The sequence below is a fragment of the Metopolophium dirhodum genome, chromosome 9 (genome assembly GCF_019925205.1).
Source record: "Metopolophium dirhodum isolate CAU chromosome 9, ASM1992520v1, whole genome shotgun sequence".
NCBI lineage: Eukaryota > Metazoa > Arthropoda > Insecta > Hemiptera > Aphididae > Metopolophium > Metopolophium dirhodum.
The window spans coordinates 1,555,917-1,579,166 of NC_083568.1; the positions used below are offsets into that span (position 1 = coordinate 1,555,917).

A 23,250-nucleotide genomic window follows, 5' to 3' on the forward strand; every position below is an offset into this window, starting at 1 on the left:
CACACACACACACACACACACACACACACACACACACACACACACACACACACACACACACACACACACACGCACACAAACACACACACTTATATATAGGTATAACGATGTTATTATCGCGTAATAAACGTCTGCCCGCCTGCAGCTAACGCGCATCTAAACGTATTAATTATTGTATTGTATTAAACGGAACTTTATCCAATATAAAGTCTACGCGAGTTTTGAAGTCGGGCAAAGCTATTAGTGAACTATATACGGTTATACATGTAGGTACGTTTTATTATTATTATTATTTATTTATTTTTTTTTTTACTCGACTCGTAATTCCGTCTTATTTAATATGTTTTTAAAGCGTTAACGTTAATAATAAATAAAAGTTTAACGAAGAAAGAGGGAATTCGATTAAAAAAGTTTATATTTTTTTTATTAAAAATCCATCGAATAACTGTTTCATAAATGTCTAAGATATTTTATAAATCCTTCTGCTGTAATTTAATTTTCTATCAAGTGTTATAAATTACGGGATTCAACGCTTCATAATAGATTATGAGCTTAAAAGTTCGTTATTGTGTTCCGTAGTCTCTTTTTAATACTACTATACAAACAAATGTACGCTGTAATACTATTATAAGTAGTATATATATATATATAATGTTGTTCATTGACTAAAATATCTGACGCTGGACTGCAGCCGACCGTCATTAAATAATATAATGTCTACTGAAAAAAAATAGAAACGATTAAAACGCTGCAGTGACTTAGGAGTTCCGATAAAACCTTATAATAACGTATATGTAGGTGTAACGCGTAAAACTCTAATTTTATTATTCTAATTATTTGAATGTGATCATGATGGTGACGTCCCCCCCGATGGGCCTTTTATATCCTTTCATTACGCCACTGTGTGCGATAATAGGCAATGACGGGTACATCGTATATACCTATATATTTCGTTTCTGAACGACGTGTGTGGCAATATCAGTGTATATTTATATTATTTTATTTTAGCAAATAATTTTGCCAATGAAAACGCTGAGCAAAATTTGTTTAACTTCACTTTAAACAAAAAAAAAAAAAAAAAAACATGAGTAATGTGGTCATATTAAATATAAATTATAATTACATAATGTTTATTATGACGACATCGTGTGCATGCCGAAGGGGTCTTGGGGTTTATCCGCCCACCAAACTGTCAGCTGGCTATTGTTATTGTTATTATTTTTTTTTTTTTTTATGAAGCAATCGCTTATAAGTTAAATATTTTATACTCAAATATAAGCCTCCCCTAACGAAAAAAAAGAAGAAAAATGAGATTCTTGGCACGTCCCTGCAGTACGTAATTATTATAATTTTAAAATGAGTTATTTCGTGTAATCTAAAATGAAACAGTAGCATTTCATTGAAATAAATTGTTTTAACTGTACAAATATTTGGGATTTTGTGATGAACGATTAAGTAAATTAATGTAGGTACCTATTTAATTTGTAATTTCGATAATACAAGTAAATAGCTTATAGTTATAGGTATAACTGATTACAGAGTTCAAATGAAACGCATGAATTCAAAATTAAATTCCTATCTATCATCCAATTTAATATTTGTACATTATAGAATACAACCACAGTCAACGGTAGATTTAAGTTTTGAAATGACATTATGATAATATTCGATTTTATTAATAAAATTTCACATTTTGTTTTTAGGGTTTATAGTTTTTAAATTGATATTGACGATTCTATGAAATACGTTTTGCCTGAATAATTAATTTGTCTGAGTTCTTATATACGGTTTTAATTTTTAAGTACGATAAGTCACGCAATTGAATACATTTAATTTTAAAACCGTTATTTGTTTGAATAAATACATTTAAAAGCAATATCATATGTCTCTGTGTATAGATATAATTATTAGTAGGTATAGGGAAACACGGGGCAAAACCGACTGAAAAAATGAATATTTTCATAATAATTCAGGATCTTAAAATAAACTTGATCTATTTGCACAGTTGTATTGAGTAACTTCTTGTTTACAATACTGAATTACAATACAGTGAATATCATTCATATTTATTTTTTAACAAGCCATTAACTATTTTTAACATTTTATCGGTTTTGCCCCGATACTGGGGCAAAACCGATTTGTAATGGGGCAATGCCGATGCATGGTATGACAGGTACTAAAATAATGATGGAAAAAAATATAATATTAACCTTTTTTCAAAGGAACTTAGTAAACCAAATACAAATAACCATTGTATCAAATAGCTATAGTAGTGCGTTTATGATATTATAAAACATTTCACAAGTATCAATGGTCTAATATTGTCTTGATATTTAAATTGACAAATTTACATTACATAAATAGTGACAAAAGGCTTAAAGCACATTCTAAATAAAAAAAAAAAATAAAGCTCACCATTATTATATCAGAAATACATTTGAAAAAAAATACAGTTGACTCAACGAAAAGAAAATGAGGTTGTTGTAAAACAGCTGATGTGCGATTTTCCAGTATTAAGTTTTTATAAAGCTTCAAATACTCTGGAGATCATCTATATAACCTATACCGTGTAAATTCTTAATCTCGTTTTGAACCAATGGCGTATTATCGAACACACTAGCTGATGATGTGATAGAAATAAAATAACTAAGAACACAACGAAATTCCAACAATGTCTAATCGATGAGTTTTTATTTTTTTTCTCGATGTTTTAGTTTGTCGATTAGTGATTAAAAAAGTTACGATTAAAACAGACGTTAGTGTTAATGTTATTATAATACATAGTGAAACTTCCATTTAACAACCTTTTCTGTTTAACGAAATAATTTTGAGAACTAAAAAAAATTTGAACCAAATTTATTTAATTCTATTCAACGAATTGATCTATAATCCGAATTTTTTTTGTTGGCTATATGAGACTTCGTATCAGTTTGTAAGATGGCGATTTCGCCGTAATACATTAATGTATAATACAGTTTTTCCGATTGTTTAAAATTTATGAATTATTAACAATCGAATATAAATTAAGTAATTTTTTTTACCTACACACTTTTAAGGTTCAATATTACCAACTATATTATATCATTACAATAATATCATAAAATACTCGTAAAATAGTATATCTCTATAATATAACTTACATATTTTATTATAGGAAACGTTATAAAAAAAAAAATGTTTGCAGAATATCTGCGAGACGGTCTCTAACGAGTTGAATTCAATATTTACCACGTAGAATCGTTTTTTTTTTATTTAAACCCCGGCGCAGTAAAATATTTCACAAAAAGACGTCGTTTACGAAGTCTTAACGTTCGCTGTAATCTCAACATCACCAGGAAACGCATTATGTACCTGTTATTCGCGTCCGGCCATCGTCCCCCCCCCCGCCACACGAGGGGGGTTGTTTTGAATTTATTCCCGATCGTACTGCAGATAATAATTTTTTATTAACGTTTGCGATACTCGGTTCCACTTGAGTACTGAAATATATTATATATATGAATTTTTTTAATGATTACAGTTGTTGATCACTGTTGCAGTTCTACAAATCAATAATATAACATAGCTCGGCTATAGTTTTTTATATTTAACATGCCAAAATTGGTGGTTTAAATTTTCGTGGCTTCAATTAAAATGATCTTTAATAAATTAATATCAGTGTGACAGCTTTAATGAGTGTATAGAACCAGATCTTTTGTCGTGGGTACCTACTGCGAGTAGGCGTATTACCATAAAATCCTATTCATTATAGCTAACTTTAGGTCTCTTCTTTTGGCCACGCTTTTGTCTGTAACAATATACAAAGAAATCCGTTGTAAACTTCGACGGCAAAAAGAAAATCACCGGTTTCGTCTTTAATCATATTTGCTACAAAAACTTAAGTTGCTTACTCTTGTGACGGCAGCTCAATGCTCATATAATAATATGTGGTACCTTTATAACTCCGGTAATTAATATCGTTATTGTCACCTAAATTAGTTTTATTTTTTAATTAAAATATTAATATTTCAGATTTACTGTTATAATTCTAATAGTTACCAGTAAAATAATAATCATTACTACATTCAACATAATATTATTATTATTATTCGAGTAAACGTTACAAAGATGACTCGACTTTTACACGCCTGAGGGGTCTATAGTTGAAACTCGCACATCATAAGGAAGCCGTGGTCTTGGTATAAGCAACTTAATTAAACAAAGTGGTCAACTATTTAATGTATAAGCGTAGATAACTTATGTGATTTTACAAAATGATTATTACTTTACAGATAACGTATGCCACTTAACAGTGGCGTAGCCAGGAATTTTATGTGGGAGAGAGGGCTGTCTCACAAAAAAATACAAAAAATTACAAATAGGTACAATATGTCTTTTACTTACACTTTTATTTTTCATCAATCTTGATAAGACTCTAAGATCAACACAGTGAATAAGGGGGGGGGGCTATAGTCCTGCAGAATAGCATTTAAATTTAACTACCTAGCAATATTCAAATACAATAGTGTATATGTTTAATCAACTTTTCCGACATTATTTGTTCTTATATATATAATTTTAACTTGTGTTGTGAAACTCAGTCGTCGGGTGAAAATAATGGTTTAAATTCCTTAAATTAATTTTATTAATTTTGCATATTGTTTTAAAATTATATATCTTATACCTATATTATAGTCATAAAATAGTAGGTAATTACCTACGCTTAAGTAAAAATTCTTAAAAAAACAACTTGAATTAATCAAAATAGATAACACTTAGTTTATTTTTAAGTCTGCATAAGCTGATACCGAAGATCAGTCCAAATACAATTATTTAAATTAATAACTACAAATGACGGACGATTTACAATTTATGACAAGGGTGGCAAAAAACCACTGCTTGCGTCATAGACTCATATGGCTCGCCTAGTCGCATCTTAACATTTTTATTAAGTAATATTATTATAATAGTTATTATAATCTATTTCCTGCTCTTCATGAATTATTTTTAACTATAATGTGCGACTCTCTTATTGCTGGCAATCACTGATTATACGTACAAAATGATTTGAATTATATAGAAAATTAAATATGTAAAGTAATAGGTTTCGGGTATCAGATTCAAAGTTTACGAAGTTACTCTATCACCTTCATAATAATATGCAATCGAATCTGTAAGTTTGAGTGATTTCAAAGTTTTTGAATAACCCTGAAAAAGTGTAAACATTATAAGCTTTGAATTATATTATATTATTATTACAATATATGATATTGTACAATGTATGTATAGGTAGATCCAAAGAAATAAGTATTTTAGTTTTAAATAAATGAAATATGGATTTCATCCCGCCATAACCCTCTTTTCAATCGTTCCGAGCAACAATAATGAAAAAAACAAATCGTTCGTTCGATTATAATGTTTATGTGTTCGATTCTCCACCCAGGGGCGGATTTAAGGACACTGCGAACTATGCGACCACATAGGGTGGCAAATTTTTGGAAATCGGCACATTTTTTATACGCAAAAAAATGTTGTACATAAGTGATTTTCTTAGGATAAGGGCGGCAAATTGTTATATTTGGAAGAAGGGCGGCAAAATGTTAAATCAGACCCTGCCTCCACCAGTATATTATGTATAATAATTTATCACTTTCCAAAACTATGATTTTTACTGATCTGTTAAATATTTTTTTTTCGTAACGTTCAACGATATTATGTGCGTGAGTGTGCTAGCTGAAATAACATATAAATAGAAATAATGAATAACCGTTTATTTTGTAGGCCGCCATCGTCAAAAAATATTCTATTCTATAAACCTATACTGTTATTGACTCACTTTTATACCGGCTTGTGACTCTATTTAATGGCACACATGAGTCATATGATGAGTTCTGGCAGAATGAATTCTTTTTTAAAACCATCAACGAACAACGAAAAATATATAACTTAGGTATTGGTATTTTTAAATTTCAATTTTTTGTCATAAGGGGCAACCAATATTATTAGTTGCACGACGGCTTCTCGAGACTCAGACCCTGGTGTATCATCTATATCCGATATAGTTCCGATTGGCTACTTCCTCTGACGGGTAATCGCAAATTGCACATGTATCGTGTAAGCTGATTGGCCATTAGGTGGTACCACGTGCGTCTGAATGTTTACAATATCTGGTACCGTGACAACGTCATTCGCGTGACTGAAAACCGAAAAATATGAATATGATTCAATTAAAACTAGATTATTGTGATTATTATTATTATCATTATTTAGACCGCGGACTCGGTACGCAGGAGCACGAAACATAATGGCAGATTCCGACGAGAACGTCGACGACGAAGGAATCTCAAATTATAATATATTATTTATACTCGTATATAATATATATATATATATATACACATATTTATAATATTACTAACTACCGGCTAGAATTTCTAACGGAAATTTAGTGAAATATTACCCGCGTTACTCGGCATTCGGCAGGTATTAAAATATTAATTTACACAGTCCATGCGAAAAGTTTATCCAGTTTTTATAATTTATAACACTGAGACCATAATCTTCAAGACAACCGCGCGGGTAGTAATTATATTGCACAGCTCATCTATAGTTTGCAACTCCGAGTCGAACTATCCGCGTTGCAGCAAAGGTCCGGAAAAAACATAAACTGCACCTAACGGTTAGGTCCTAACCTATAATAGGCTTACAATATATAAGTACCTAGCTTCCCAGGGTCCGTCAAGAAGTCCTGCGTCTGTAGGCAGTCTACTTCTCCACCTTCCCCTTCATGGTTTTAACACGAACACATAGTTTGTAATATATTTATATTTCGACTGTTGTTGTTATTGTTATATATCGGTGTAGTTATACATTATGAAGAACAATAGTACAAAATATATATTATCACATAAAATAACTGTTACATTATATAATAATATATTAATATATTATAGATTGCAACACATATGACACACACATAATATGACGTATAACAATTATGGAAATTTCCATTGCATATATTATAATTTATAACTAACTTTAAACTTTGTACCTACTTTGTATCATATAATAACATTAAACAAAAAAAAAGTGGGTACGTTGGTGTCGCTCTGTTGTACAGTAGGTTACACGTGGGTCACTTTAATGGATTGTATTACATTTGAATTCAATGATATAATATCATTGTACATATAAGAAAAACGATTCTGAGCGAAAACGGTCAGTCAGTCTATATATATCATATGATGTTACTAAGTATATTTTTTGATGATATTATTGTGAATAAAGTAATTTAATATATAATTATCATTATAACCTATTTACGTTGAACCCTGTTTTAAAATTTTCAATCCTTAGCTATAAAATTTGAACATTTTGTACATTTTTAACTACTGTTACTAAATAATTTGTAAATTTTCAATTTGATAAATTTCGTTAAAAATTTAAACTTTTTAATAGATATTTTATACAATAAAAACAGATTAATCAAAGTATATCTACCTATGGTTACATATTATTTACAATATAAGGTTGATTATTTGCAGGACGAAATTTATGTTTATACTGTCTTGATTACTTAATGTAAGAAATAGATTTCTCGTTGATTTTTCAGAGTAAAAGTATCGCAGGGCATTCGGTTTATCTATTTTTTTTTTTATATATAATAATATATTGTTTGCTCATTAACGATTTTAATAAAAATCCAGACATACCTAACCTATATGATTCAATACTTTTGAATTGATAACATTTCTTGAAAAAATTGTGAAGTGGGTATTTATTGTGTCTATGACCCACGTCGCGTTCACACGCCAAATGCGCGAGTTTATTAGTTATTTAGGTTTTAATTTTTCCGCAGCAATTGCGGTCCTGGTCTGTAAAATTTGCACCGCGACCCTCAGGGAAACGTCTCGACGTCCCCGCGGGGTCTCGCGAGCTCTATACCACGTTAAAGGCAACCGTCTGAAATATTAATTTTTGGAAAACGTGCGTTTCATTACGGTAAATATCGCATGAAAAACAAATTAAGTATCGATTTACCGACATAACCGTATAAGGTATAATATAATAATATATTAAACGTGATGCATATTGTATGTTATGAAATAATATAGAACAGGGAATACATTTTTTTTCATCGTGCAATGACAGTGACCGAAGCAATATTGCGGGTTTTTCAAGAGTCATCGACAAAAAACCACATTTGGTACATTTTGATAAAGTTTATTTTTCGGATCGAATAAATTGCACGCCAAGGGCAATGTACACATAATATAATATTATAATGTAAAATATAAATGCAATAAATTATAATCGATACATTTTATATTCGTATGTCCAATTTAAAATTTTGATCGCTTTGTGTACTTACCTACTATTATATACTCGAAATGAGATTAAAAATGTTGAGCTTCTTTTTTTTGTTTTATTAAATTTAGACCGAGAGGTGAAACAAAATAAATTCACATTGTAGTAGACCCTTTTAAGAGGTGGAATGCAATTTTGACTAACTTTTAAAAAAAAAAAACCTCCGGTTAGAGCATGCTTTAATAGGAGGTTTTCTTTTGACATGCAATTCGAATGCAGGCAATTTATTACCCCCGCCGGCAGACATCCAGCCATAAAGCTACGGGCTATATTTAGTCATATATATAATGACACCGAGGTCCGATAATCAGCGGCGAATTTCGTTAGTTTTTGCAGGGAATATAATATAATTTTTTATGATAGTAATATATGTTCTTCCGCAGTAATTACGATTAGTTTTATCTTTGGCACTTCACAGGGCGGTCATCCGGTAAAAACATGCGGGCGAATCACTCACCGCATACCTGCTTTAGCGTTCATCATCGTTTGTATTGGCACTCCAGTTGTGCATCGGCGAAAAACCACAGAGTATCGAATTGTATCAAACATCGTCCACATCCACGAATAGGCGTTAAATCCGCTAGAAAAATATTATATTATTAAATAGTAAACTTTAAAAAAGGGAGGGGGGGAAATGTCCTACTACACCGAAATCATTCGGGAGGGGGGGGGGAGGAGAAATGTCCACGATTCCTGCAGACATCCAGCCATAAAGCTACGGACTATATTTTAGTCATATATATAATGACACCGAGGTCCGATGATCAGCGGTGAATTTCGTTAATTTTTGAAGGGAATATAATATAATTTTTTATGATAATAATATAATATGTTTTTCCGCAATAATCACGATTAATGTTTTTATCTTTGGCGCTTCACAGGGAGGTCGTCCGGTAAAAACGTGCGGGCGAATCGCTCTTTTACATCATGATATCTACTTCAGCGATTATAATGATTATATCATCATCGTTTGCATTTGCACTCCAGTTGTGCATCGACGAAAAACCACAAAATATCGAATTGTGTCAAATATTATGTCCACACCCACGGATAGGCGTTAAATCCGCTGGAAAAATCTTTGCTAAAAATGTAGCTTTCCATCGAAATTTACGTCCCTTTTTTCACATCAACGGCCACGCGTCAACATGCCATCAACAATTTATATGACTAATGGATTCGTTGGAAAACTAAAAAAACCAAAAACACGTCTGAGCGCTTTTAAATTTAAATTTTGCGTACGCATTTGTTATTGTTCGTACGCGTGTGTGTGTGTGTGTGTGTATACATATATATATGAAGTCATTTAAACTACGACAGACAACGGGAGCGCATTTTTAATTAGACGACTGACGCAGTACGTACACACGTGAGAGTTTTCGTGTACAACTTGCAATATTAATCGTACAATATAGGACGCGAGTAATGTTATGCTGTGCGTATATTATATTATATTATACGTTTGAAACATAATATTCGTTCGCGTTTGGAGTACGGATTTCGAAGTGCAAAAAAAAAACAGTCGTATGACGGTGCATAGTAAAATTGTTACGTATAGTAAAGTACAAACTATTTTGACGTATTTATATTTTATATTATATTATTTATTATGCGACTGACTATACGACTATAATGCATTTTTCGATTCGGGCGCGGTGAGCCCGAGGAGACGATTGATGGTTGATCACAATACGTGTGTGTTATATTGTGTACCTATATAAACGGCATTGTTGTGCCACTCAATAGGTAATTATTCATTAATTGTGATTCGTTACTGAGATATATAGATTTATACAGGCCCTTAGGAAATAAATATTTTTTTTAAACTCGTAATGATATGTTTGAACTCTAATAAACACAAAGTGTGATTGAAAAAAAATGGTGGATACATTTTAGAGCGTGCTCACTGCCATGTAATACTTACCTATATAACGCATTAGTGCAAACTCTGATTTTTGCAATTTTAAATTATACGCTTAATACCATTTATTTCAAAATCATTGTCAAGGTTTATGCACTAAATAGATAATCATCGTGCAGGATATTAAGGGTTTATTGGTATTTGATTGTTTGAAAATTATACGATCCCGTGCCCCTTTAAATTTTTATATTTCAATTTTGGAGCATAATATATTGCAAGAATTATAAAATTGAAATTTTTTATCAAAAATTAAACAGCAAAACGGATTCACCTGAACGTAAAATTTGTTATGTGAAACGGTATTGAGATGTATACTTTATAGTATATTGTTAAGTATACTCAAGAATTCCAAAATTAGAAATTGAATGAACTAAATTGGTATTAAAATACAATACAATTACACTACGTTATCGTCAAAGATGTAAATTAAGAATCAATTAAGTCAATAACAATATTTCCGATCAAGTTAGACTGTAGTACTGTACGTATAGGAAAAACCCAGGGAAAAACCATAGGAAACTATCACGGTTTTATCGACTATAGAAAAATTGATTGTTATTTTCAGGCCATGATGTATTTAGCAATATTTCCTAGGTAATGACTATAATTTCGGACTTTCCCAGTGAAAATTAATAAAAATGTTTATTGAATGTGCTTGTCTAATTAGAAACGGTCTTGCGCTGTAAAATCGATTTATCTTATTAGTAAAATGATAATATACTTTCGGGTCGTGTAATATTATGTCGGTGATCGTTCGAAATTAAATAATAGATAGTGGTCCATTTATACACATCTAAAATATATATTCTATGTAGGTAGTATAAGTATGTACAATATAAATCGAGATAACGGACAGCTTGTTTGTTATAATATATTTTGTGGAAACGCATACGTACTATAATAATACGAGCACATTGCATAACATTATAATAGTTATAATATAGTCGACCGATTTTTGTATGGACTATGCTGTGTTATTTTACATTTCTTTAAAATATTTTGTTAATTAAAAAATTATCAATATTATTATCTACCAGTAGTATAAATTAAGGTCATTTCCTATTCATAGTTGTAATTAATGTATGAACAAAATATTTAATTTTTACTAGGTATACGTTGCCCATAACAATATATTGTCTGTTAGTGCCTATACTATATTACCATGTCGCCTACTTAAGTCAGTCGTTAACGATATTGGCTAGGTATGTACGCACATTTATATATATTATATTATTTATATTTGGTATGTTGTTCGACCCAAAATATTTAACACGAATAATTATAATATGTCGTTGTAACGAATGAGTTGGAGGAAATAAGCCACAGTGTATTTGGTTGGTGTTTCCACAGACGACAACCATAATGCTGATTCAACGCGCAGTGTTCGATTAAAATACATTTTTTTTCACACTTATAAATAACAATATTATGTATTTATGTTTATATAATATTATATTACAGCAGCGCTCGTGATTTAAGTGTGTTCACTACAGAACTATTTGCGAAATAATAAAACACGCGTCAATAACAGAATATACGTCTACTCGTCACTGCTGCAGTGTTAACAAACCATATATATACCTACTATACTTTAAAATGCACACTCGAAGCGACACGAGCACCTAAGTACAGTGGGTATCTATATATATACATAAAAATATAATAGTAATACGCTTCTGGCGCGCGTAAACCGTTTTGTGTAAATAATTTACCCGTGTACTCTTTTATCCTCTAAAAGGACGCGTTCCTGTGACGAAAGGTCTGGGTAAGGGATATTTTACAGTTTATTTTCCACATCCCCCTCGCCCCCGCTGACCTGCCCTCGACCGCCCCGGAGGCTGTACGGTCAAACAGCGTCGCGGCGATTCGCAAACAAATATAATATACCTTCAAGTATAATAAAATATTATACCGTGCACTCTACGTTATTAAACACACTATTATATTATAATATTTTTCTCTTCTTATTTAGTATTGTAATTCTCGTTATTTAATAATATAATATGGCCAGTTGAACCATAGAGGTCCTATAAATAGAAATGGACTGGTAACACAAACACAGATAGTGAGAGAGAGAGAGAGAGGTCCGGGTGCCAAAATTATTGGATAAAGATAGTATACGACTTAAAACCATCATCTATGTAATGTTATATTCGTTAATAGCGAGAGACAGAAACAACGGAAATCACAAAACGTTTAGAAAAAAGACGGCTTAAGTATAGATGCACTTTAGGTCCTGTCATCAGATTATGTAAAAGTATTGCAAATACTATGTACCTACATGTCTTTCCGACACTATATTCGGCTCTTGGCACCCTACATAGCAGGGTATGGGTGTGGGTGGACGGGTGTGGTGGACGTCCATGTACTAATATTATTATGTCTATGCGTTAGATGGCCACCCACGTCTTGTGGTATACAATAATATTTTTAGGCGTAATATATTTAATATTGATATATTATAAAGAAGGTTCGCGTTCGTTTCACAACTACAACACTTAAATATTATACTCCAACCTGGTGACGTCGGATTGTGTGATGGGACTTTGGTTAGGAGATTAGGCTCGGTAGTGAAACTTACGCGTTTTGTGAGACATAATCAAAATTATGACCATTTCGTTGCGTTTAATACCGCAATGACCGCCACGGCTATAACACATTATCAAGACGTGTATATTATGAATTGTATGCAGTGCCGGACCTTGAACACTTACGGCCCCGGTGCAAAAAAAATGTAGGTACCCCTAATTTAAAAATGTTATAAAAAAAGCTACAAGTATACTAAACAACTATGATAACTATGATCGTGTATCGGTCAATTGGTGTACCAGCGTACACGATAATGTGTAAAATAAATACAAAACAATCAATCAAACATTCGCAATTATAATTCACCACCGATGGGAATGAATTTAATATACTTTCAATGTAAAATTAACTAAATACACCATTTGAAAATACAAAACATACGTTATACCATGTACCTACCAATTTTATTTTATAGTACTCGATATCCATGACATCGGGGCCCCCAAATATTTCAAAGAGTCGGGACCCCGGTGCAATGCACCGCTTGCACCGGCGGTTTATCCGGCACTGATTGTATGTATATCCAATAATGTATCTCCTTTCCGAAACATCTTTAAAAATTAAAATTCTATGTCCCCAGGCTCGAATGTTTAGTGTTACCACCATATATAGGCGATCGCTCTATATACCTAGGTACTACACATGTAACCGTGCTTGTAAAATATAACCTTTTATCCAAGATGTATTTAATGTTCAGTGTATTCATAAAATATTATATGTACATATATTATATTTTAAATTATATGAATAAAACGATGAGGTGAGATCATAATTTATAATTGTTATCAAACCGAACGATTAAAAATATAATATATCAGTCTACGGCTATGTGTATGAAAATGAGCATAGCTAAAATCAACGAAATTATATAGGTACATAGGTACTTAGGTATATCCTATATATATATATAAGGAAATGTATCGGTAATTGATAAAATGTTTATCATTACCTATATATATTAATTATTATTTAAAAGATGTATATTTTGTTTTATTGATTATTATGTTTAAATGTTATGTTCACGTTATTACTCGACATATATAAATACATATACATGTACATTGTAGGGACATAATTAATTATATATTTAAGATTTAAAATATCTAACTTATGTTAATATAAGTTCAAATTAAATACAATTCTTTAATATTACTGTAAATTGTTGGTAATTGATTTTTGGTGTTTACTTAAAAAACAAAAACCTCATAAATATAGTCGACGGAAATGACTCTCATTATTTATTTAACATGATAGGTACCGGCTGTAAAAATCATTACGTTTTCCTCCGAATTTAATTGAATACGCTTTTAATTGTATTTTTTTTTTTTATCAAATTCACAATTGGGTCGTATAGTACTTCAACGTTATAGAATTTATTGATTTTTTTTTTTTCATAATATCGCGGAGGTACACATTATTCCATGTAAGTATACCTTTGTAATGTGTTCGTTTTACTCGTATAATATGTTCCGAAACGTAATAAAATTTAAGCTCGCTTGTCGTATTCTGCACCGTAGTTGTACGTACACGGCTATACCTACATGTTACATGTTTCAATTTAGTGAAATACACAACATGTTGTATAATAGACCTACATGATTTACTGATAATTTCTGTCTGAAATAGATTACATCCGAGAATTCGATTTGTTTGTTGTCAAAGTGAAATCCTAAACAGAATGTCCCCGCCGCGTATGATGTAGGTAAATACATGTACGACGACAATGCGATAATGACATTTTCAAAGTTCATTGTTTGACCGTATAATAATTTTTCGTTTGTCTCTCCGCTTACACGGTGGATGAAAGTTGTATAGCTGCTATTATGTTTAAGTATAAATTTAATTAAGCTCGAGCGTGTGTGTAGGTACATTATTATTATTATGTAGTGATAAGGGTTAGCGAAACGAAAACGTCACGTGGAAAATATTTAATAAAGCGCTCTATTAAGTATATTGTTGCCAGTATAATAATTTAGTGCCGAGATAAGTAAATTAATTCACATTGCCAGCTTGATGTATTGTTTATGTTATATAATAATAATATTATATTATTATTACCATAACTCGGGGGAGGTATCTAATTATTTTCTGATTTCGATCTAAGCAGGTCTTCACGAATTCTTAAAAATGTAATGTACGCCCCCCACGTGTACGGGTGTAACGTTCAGCGTAAGGCGCGGTTGGGTTAATTATAAAATCGTTACGGATTTTGTTAATGAACAATAACTTATCGTCAACTATAGATAAGACTGTGGATGTATACCTGTATAATATCTTCCATGGCGTGCCTCGCAGCATTTGTCTCAGTCAATATTTTGTTTTTTGAGCCACCATTATCAGCATAATATATCACAATAATATACCTATTTTATAGTATTAGATTGTATTGATTTTCGATTTACCTGCGAACATGAAATTAAAAAAATTTATAAGTAGGTACGTCAGTTGCGTGGCGAACTTCATTAACTTATGAGGCACAATAATTTATGTTAGTAATTATAAATACTTATATAAATAATTACGTATTTACTTAAATGGCAACTGAGAATGATTGGCTTCGTCTTAGTGTGTATTTAATAAATTATTTACTATACGTGAAATGCCCCTAGTCTCCAGGACACCCACCACCCTTTAAGCTGAGGCACGTGCCTCAAATAAAGTCCTTCGTCACGCCACTGAGGTACGTCTATAATGGTTTTTGTGTTTCTTGAAATCTGAGATTGTAGAGTTATATTCTAGCTTATTCTAGAGTTAATATTCGTAAGATTATTACGAGTAGGCATAATATTGTCATTTCACATTATTATAACATTATGATATAATAATATTACCATATAATATAGAGTGAGAATAATCCGTCATATTTGGGTCAGGTTTAGGTAGCAGGAGGACAATCACGCCGTAACTTCAGTGTGCCAGTGGCGGCTTGAACTTTTTTTCACATTTAACATATTTGCAAACTACCCACCCAAAAAATGTTTCCACTGCTCTTCAAATACTTGATCCATACGTTATTAGTGGTTAAATAACCTTTAAAAGTTGTCGAAACAACCGTTTTCAACCTTATTATAAGCACACCCAACCATTAATATTCTTGTGAATCTCGCGTGATTCAAATATATATAATATGTACCTCCATCGAGCCGCTTTTAGCTGAATGCTGTACGCCGTGCGAGTTTTTTTTAATTCATCAACAACACGACGCCGACGGGAGAAAAATACGGTTTTAAATATATAAATATTTTATTCATCAAAATCTTATATTGAAGTCACCAAGTCAGTGAAATCCGGTGTGCGTCATATGTCAACCAGACACCGGAGCTCGGATAGACGAGTTTTCACTTTACGCGTGTCGTACGTGCTCACACTTTTATTATTTATTATTTTTTACGTCAACTCGTTTAATGAAAATATATTGACGTTTCGTTACTGCAGATGAATTGAAAAACAACTGGATAAAATCATATTTTCTGTGAGATTAGATTTTTATTGAATTGTTGAAATATCTATACCTATATATAATATAGTGTATAAAGTTTAAATGTGTAAGTCTCGAATTCAAAATACGACGACAGAAAAATAAAATTGCAGAACTGATGTAAGTTAATTTTAAGTCCACAAGCTCACGATATTAATAATAATACTGTATTGAAATATATATGTTTTTTTTTTCTTTTCGTTTCATTGTTTATTTTCACGCCAATAAAGCCATTGTTTTTGGTCGTTTTTATTATTTTGTATCGCGTTGCGTGCAGTACACGAGTCGTGTGTGAATAATAATTTATTTTCGATCGTATACGAAATAGAATAAAGTAAATATCAAAATTTTTCTTATAGATTTGTGTGGTAATATAATAATATATATTTTATTGTTGTATTCGCAGAAAATAATATATCATACATGTATAGTCAATTGTCAGTAGTTATCAATCTATATAAATATGTACAAATGAAATCATATTTCTCTTGGCCTTTACCGATTTCGCTGATTTTATTTCCTGTTGTGTTCGTAATAATTATTGTCCGGAAGAAGTGTGTATGAAAGACAATTTTAGGAAAATCCACCGGAAAAGTAGGAAATCTGGATGGAAAAAATACAACGGTGGCGCCAGCTGTTTAGCAAAAAAATAAAATAAATAACAATGTAAATGTTTACTGAGAAAGCTACTTCCAAAATTTGAATTTTAAAATGGTGCTTGCACAATTATTTTGATATGATCGATGAAAATTTTTAAGTTTTGAACACCTTACACCGAGTTTTAAATAACGAATATTGAACAAAGTCTGAATCATATAAAGTTGGAACTTTTGACGGGCAACGAAGTTTATTTATTATATTATATCATGTTGATATAGTCACTAGTGGGTGACTTCTTTATCACGAATACCATGTTTTTCAGTCCCTTTTCACATATATACTTGTTATGCTAAGTACTATAGATTGTATATTTATTATAAAAAAAAATTAAAAAATATCATGTTATAACATAGGTATCTCATTATATTATTCATAATAAATGCGTACTATTGCTCATGATTGTGGAGTACAAAACTCTGTACGCAGCTGCTACTACAGTGAGTCAGGTTTTTTAAACCTTCCCAACTGATAATTTAGAACATTTTAAATATTTTAAATTTTTTAAGCGAAGCTGTACGAAAAAAAACGATTATGTCACTTATGCCAATGTTTTTACGCCCATCACAAACCAATTATAAAGTCGATGATTTTTTTAAAGGCCCTCGGACTCTCGTGCAGAAGAGGGTCGTTGCGTGAGCGCAAAAAATATTCATTTTTTTTTCGCCTAGCTTATAGTATTATATTAGTATTGTATACACTTTATACCGACCGAGGTCCTAAGTTAATAATGGTTGTTTTTCTCATTAATTTCGATACACAGTGCACGCAGCATGTAATTATGATAATATTGATTTGGTTTAATGCGTTTGGCATTTACAAACGATTTAATGTATCGGGCAAGATCATACGTTTTTGAAAATTCTAAATTCTTAACATATTACTAATAAGTATTACTACAAACATACGGTCAGTGGTTTTAGTATGATATCGCGGCGGTTATAATAGAATATCGATGAAAATAAAGGATTCCAGTTGGATTTCGATAGGGCACGATGTTGTCCACTTATTAATTCCAGGAATAGGTACTCGCACTTGACTTTGATGTAGAGGTAAAAACTGTATTATATTATTTTAGAACTTGTTTATTAGAGCTCCAAAGAGCATATCACGTAACACGAGAGAATAATACACAATAGGTATATTGTATTTTATAAAATGCAAATGTTTGAATTTTTTTTTTATTTCATAAAATACATTACGATATTCTATTTTATGTAATGCCACAGTATATAGTTATAAGTATATTAGTACATAACCTGTAGTATATGTAATACTACAGTATATTATATTACAGCAGTAACATTATGTTTAAGCATATCTGTACTCTTATACATGTATATTGAAGTGATCGAACTGCATAAACATAAAATAGCGTATGATATTGAAAAAAATAACATTGTATGTTTATTGTCTAGTGCGTGTTTTTGAAAACAGCGACATGACGCATAAGTCGTATATATGGCATAGGGCACAGTAGTAATTTGATATTTCGATATTATATGCGAACATTCAATCCTGCAACGAATCAGATCACGTCATATATATATATATATATGACGTATCGAAATAGATACTTTTAAACCGATGTACACTAATTAAACAGTACATATACATATGATATTATTATGTTTATTTACGAAGGTATACAAAAGAGTACTTTGAATTGATTAATATTGTAATAGTAATATTATGTGGATGCAGATTTCAAGGGTTGTCGGTTCATTATAATATTATAATATATCCCGCACATCGATATTATATCATAAATTGAATATTAGATGATTAGGGATGAAGTTTTGACGCAACGATACCGTTCCTATACGGTTTTAATAATAATAATAATAATACGAGGGTGTTAAATTTTTGTATTATTGAATTGGTTTTCGATGTAGGACGTATATACGGCGGCACCTTCGTAACTATAATAATAATACTGATGATAAGAAATGAAAAATTGCATAGGCACCTGCCTGAATAGACAATTGATTGAATAACGCTCACATACGAGAAGTAATCATTGAAGTGTAAACTATACATCAACCGAATACGAAATGAAGGAAAAATTCTAACGTTATGTATGTTATTCGATACGAAAAATATTTTACTATACACACTGCCTATATATAATATATAATATATTATGAGCATTATTATTGTTCTTTACGGTTTTTCGAACAATGGTATAAGTATGTGTTTGCAGTGTGTGTACATTTTTTTTTCAGTACAAGTTTTATTTTTACGATTCGGAGATGATTAAATTTATGTACGAGTATTGATGGTATACTGTTTTTTAAGCATATCTACTATTTTTTTCTTCGATCATATATGGATATATACACCCCATGATAATATTACATTATGCTTTATTTGAATTCAAAACTGTGATAGAAAAAACTTCAATTCTATATTTTCTGGCATTTATATAAAGAATACAATTGATAACTAAATTTGTATTCAAATATCTAAACTATCGTTTATCGTATATATATAAGTATATAGCTATTTTTTTTCAGATTAAACAAAATAGTAAATTTAACGTTAGAACTTATTTAAACTATATATATTACATGTTAAAAGTAATGTAATGAGAGTATGAGTACCTACGAAAACACAAAAATTAAATGATCAAATAAGTGCCTAAATGTTAATATTATTTTGTGTCTTAATAATTTTTAACAGTAGGTAAGTCCAACAAGTAAAAAAAAAAATATTTAGCAGCGAATTAATAAGAAATAAACATGTATACATATTGTATACGCCTTTATTTAACCTATTTTGAAATACATTAAATTATTCATTTATGACCAAATATGTAAATATATGTAAAATAAACATTGTTATTTTAATCAGGATTATATGGAACAAATGTATTACTTGTAAGATTTTGGCTGCCTTAATCCATAAAAAAACATTATACATTTTTTAAAATAAAATTCAAACCCATGTTGTGGAACCTACGGTCAGTTAGTTCTACATAAATTCTGTAACCTTTAATAATGCATTGACAGTGAATTTGTAATTATTATTCTATCAAAATGAGTTAACAAAATATTGCAAATATATAAATAGCATGAAAACCAAACGCATTCGTATCTGTTGGTTAAAAGTGTTAAAACATTTTAAAATTTTAATTAAAAATGTAAAATAGCTTAAAACTACTTTTACCATTTAATTATTTAACTAAATTGAAACAGGAGTGCAAAAATTTAAAGCATTCTTTAATAATGCATTTGGACAAGTCACAAGTGTTATAGTAGATCGCAAACGAGAGAAACCATGCGAGCTTCCCCTATTTGTCTTGCACCATTGAATATTTCTTAAATTTAAAACGTATACAAAATATATTAAAATAATAATGATATGTTCAAAAAATAAACATTTCTTACGCTGCATAACTTTAGGTATTCACTTATTTTCTGCTACAAAGTTGAAATTTTATGAAAACAAAAAATCTTTAAAAACGAAAATTGTAGCATTGATATTATGTAAATAGGTACATTAAAAACTTACTCGCAAAAATAATTTATACGTATACAACTTTACACAATACACGCAGTACAAATAATACAGTTTGTTAAAAGGCTCCCTTAACCTACTCATATATACAACAGTTCGTTGACACTTTTACAGTTTTCGTTAAAAAATCCCGCACGACGATTAATTTATCGAATTCGGCGTGTTCATACGTCAGAGCGATGAATTCGGCGAGAGCGTGAATATAAATGTATATTCTCTGGTCGAAAAACTTTGGTAATGTCGTTTAACTAAAATATAGAAGCGTTATACGAACAATTAAATTCTGCACATATTTTCAACGACCGCGTGAGGCGAAATAGGCGGATGTACATTTCGCATAATATAATAATATAATATATGCACGTTTTAATTTTGATATGTAAATCGCACACGACCGACAGAAATATACCGATAACATATTTCCACTTCCATTATCCCTTTCAAGCTGCGGAAATTATGCGAAAACCATTCAAGCATGCGGTGGAATATGTGGAATAGTTGGCGAATTTCGAATATTTAAAATTGAGCGTATTGTAATCTAAATTTTTATATTTTTTTTTAGGTTTCTCGCAATGTCGAAACAATCGTAAGCTAAAAATATATTAACTGCGGTTAATCGCATTTCACGATGGCCAATAACTCTGTATAATGATAATAATATGCATTATTGCCTTAACACATAAGTTATAATATAACTATACTTAACCTATAAGTAACTGTGTATTACTCACCACTCGGTATACCTATAACGATAAGATTATCTATTGAGAAATCGGAAAATTTGATAACGTTTATTGTTTATTTAAATCAAAATCATGTCGTTGTGATAAAAATAATATAATAACAGTATATAGGAACTGCATATACACATATTAGAACGTTATTATAATATTATTATGTTATTGGTTCGATCGAATCGATGATTTTATCGGTTTATCACGAGGTAAAATTGCGTTGGACTTATAAATGTTAGGACTTATTGAACTTATTGGAATTATAGGTTAATATATTGTATTAATCTTAGGAACCAGCCGGAGAAATGTTGGCCACGTGCTATACTTGTAAAATTATTTTAGAATAATTTATTATAATATGACGCGTGATAGATGATACAGGAAACAAAACGAAACAAGGTCGTCCGATTCGGTATGATACTCGAAAACAACCGTAAATGTTATGACTTTGATACCCATGTCTTCGCGTGTATAAGACGGAAAATAATATTTACATTTTTCAAAACTCGTGACCGCTTTGGGTTCTCGGCGTTCTAAATGATGGAAAAAAAAATCAGTGGTAGTCTGGTATTCGCGATTTGATGGTTTGGTCTCAGCGATTTATCGATATTATTATATTTACCTAAGCATAGTATAAATTGCGGAACACAGCGAACTACTGAATAATGTGCACAGGTATTTGGGAATATTTTACGTCTGCATCGCAAATTATAGGTGTGACGCCACTGCACATATACACAGCCAGTTGCGCGTAGAACATTTTTTTTGGGCGAGGCCCAGAAATTTACTACGAGTACCTACCGGCTACTACCGTCTCCTGGTTTAAGTTAATTTTTTTTGAATTTTTACTCATTCCAACTGAATTTGTCATTCAATTTTATACGAGTAACTGAATAATTTGCATAGGTCCACTTCATTGAAGTAACTGCAGCAGTAGAGTAATAATACAATTATTATTCGTCGTTACTATTGTTTTGATATACTCCGTTACACTCGTTCAGACTAGGTCCTGCTGAAATTGCGCAAAAGTCGAGCATAATAAATACGTCGACATTACCATGTTTCCCAAAACGTCAACCCGTAGAATGTTACGAATGCGGACTTAGCAATAGGTTATACGTAATATCGACCGATACTAAATACGAGAATTTATCCGAATAGACTAGAACTTAGAAGTATAATAATATATAACTCACTATTCGTTTGTTATATAATATCATGGGCCAAGTACTTATGCGGTAGTACACTACCTATAACCTACGCTTTTGTGTACGGTGAGTGGAATTTGCATTATAGTTATTAGTTTATTGCCCAAAACTCACTGATCTATTCAGTCTTTTGAATCCGACCATCAAGCCAATAATAAACACTTATACCTAGGTACCTCTACATCTATAAATAATTAATACATACATTATCTCCATACATAATATATTGTATTGCACGCACTACGGTTTTCATGATATATTTTAACTTTTATGCATCAGTTATCGCGAGTTTGTACATTTTATGGCTGGTTAATAAGACGCGAACAAATAAAGGTACACCCTTTATTTATATTGAATGTTTCAGAAAATGTATTATTTAAAAAGAAAAAAAATTGTTTAATAAACTTGAAACCATATATTATATTATATTGACCTAGGTATTCAATTATACATATACCTATAACCTAGGTACAGTTATTGGATTCTATGACCATTTTGTATAATCTAAAATCAACCTATTGGATTTCTACATCATATATGATTTAACCTATATTTTAGGTTTCTAAACATTAGTTTAGAACTTTAGAACACCTCATATCCCCGTTGCATCCATCCATCCGTTAGTTACCAGAAAATAGTTACAACTTACAATATTTGTGGTATGAAGATATATATTTTTTGTCCGCAGTTACGATTGCTGGTACCTACATATTATACTTACATATTACGTTTTTATAACGGTTCTGTTCAAAGTAAATTCATTCTATTAAACAATTAGTTACCAAAATATAAAAATGACCG

The 23,250-nt window shown here is 30.9% G+C and overlaps 1 long non-coding RNA gene across 1 annotated transcript; it reads right to left on the minus strand.

Moving 5' to 3' along the window:
• Nucleotides 1–8,803: 8,803 nt before the first annotated feature.
• LOC132952534 (uncharacterized) lies at nt 8,804–20,712 on the minus strand. Its single transcript, XR_009665472.1, has 3 exons — nt 20,502–20,712; nt 15,117–15,255; nt 8,804–8,926 (listed from the first exon to the last, which is right to left on the minus strand). It is a non-coding gene; the product is annotated as an uncharacterized LOC132952534 (long non-coding RNA).
• Nucleotides 20,713–23,250: the final 2,538 nt, after the last annotated feature.